The sequence below is a fragment of the Propithecus coquereli genome, unplaced genomic scaffold, assembly GCF_000956105.1.
Source record: "Propithecus coquereli isolate 6110/MARCELLA unplaced genomic scaffold, Pcoq_1.0 Scaffold407, whole genome shotgun sequence".
In the NCBI taxonomy this organism is placed as follows: Eukaryota; Metazoa; Chordata; class Mammalia; order Primates; family Indriidae; genus Propithecus; species Propithecus coquereli.
The window spans coordinates 1,033,076-1,034,888 of NW_012149808.1; positions in this window are offsets into that span (position 1 = coordinate 1,033,076).

Consider the following 1,813-nt stretch of genomic DNA (forward strand, 5'->3'; position numbering starts at 1 on the left):
TCATGCAATTTTTAACATGTTTCATCAAACAAAGCTGCCATAGAACATGGCCAGCTTTGAGATTCTTCCTTGAAATCCTTCCCACACCCATTAGCTATGGTCCATCACAGAGGCTGATTAATGATGTTAACTCAGAATGATTATATCATGAGTTTTGTACTAGTAATTCCTGATATTTCCAATTCAAATTTAGTCCTAGGGGATATTTTCTTAACCTCCTTAATGTTACATCTGTACCTTTGTTCTTCCAAATAGAAACTCCCAGTTCTCAAAATAATTAGATATTTGCATTATTTTACTATATACACAACATTCTCAAGCTGGCGTTAACAACCCTATCACTAACAAAAGGTTACTATTAATATAAGTAGACAAAATTTTTTTCAGTTCTTTTTTTCCTTAGAGTATATCCCACTGGTGATACACAGAAAATTGCATTGTTTTCAGTGTTCCTTTACAGAGTTAAATGGAAAAACAAGGTATATTCAGAGAAGTCTGGTAGTTTTATGATCATTCCTCTTTCACTTGTCTTCTCTTTTCACCTGTAGGCACTACACTTAATTTGCTTTGTATCTTATTGTTTATTTTTGATAAATAATAGCACACCATACTACACAAGGTCTCCTCCACCTTGCTCTTTCACTTAGCAATATATCTCGGAGATCACTCTGAAGCAGTAGGTAGACATATGTGTCATTCCTCTTTCAGCTGTGTAGTACTCGGCTGTATGAGCGGATATAATCTAGGGAAAATAGTGCTGGTAATAATAGACTTGTAAATTGTAAATATATCTTTCTGGGTTTTTTTTTTGCTGTTGTTTTGTGGGGCTTTTTTGTTGGTGGTAGTGCTTGCCAGTGTGCCCTTGGGATATCTTACTAGAATTGAGATTGCTGGACCAAAGGGCAAATGCTCATGTAATTTTTCTAGATACTGTCAAATTTTCCTTCAAGTTCTGCATTCCTGCCAAGATGTGTGAGTGCTTATGTTTCTACCAGCATGTCAACAAAGTATGTTTTCTAATTTTTTTGTTTTATTATTTGCCCAGGTAATAGGTGAGAGATGGTATCTCAATTTAGTTTTGATTTATATTTCTTTTATTACACATGACAGTGTGACTGAGTAGCTTACCTAGGGTTAAGGACCATTTGTATTTCTTTTTGGTGAAAAATACATTTATATATCTAGGGCACTCAGTACAGTGAAATTGCATTGCTAATGTCTGATACATTTTAGGACACAAGGTTTATTTTATGCTATTGATGTATTTATCTGTGTAGCTCCACTAGTGCACTGTCTAACCCTCTGGCAGCTCTCCACTTCTCACACACTTTTCCCAGGGGGTTGAGCCATGACTTAACCTGAATGGCAAATTTGAAAGGAGAAATTGGTCGTGTGCACTGGCTTCTGTTTTATCTTCCTCTAAACCTGCCTGCAAGCACATCTGCTCCTGAGGAATATTTACCTTAGTGTAAAAGTAACATTAAAGGCCTTCTTCTATAGCCTGTAATTAGGCATGGACATTTGTCCAATTCTAGTGTTCAGCATGTAGGAGCTCAGCTGTTGTCTAAAAATAAATGGATGATATCCTAATTTGTGGAAGATAGGTACTTGCTTAGATTTTTAGGAGTGAAGGGCGATGAAGTCTGGAACATTCTGCCAAATATGTCTATCAAACAAAAATCCCATCATAATACTTACTATTATATTTGTATTTACTATTATCAGAGGGGAAAAAAACAAAGGAGATGAAATGTAACAACGGGTCAATCTAGGTGAAGGATATAAGAAAGTCTATTGCATTTTTGTTGTAACT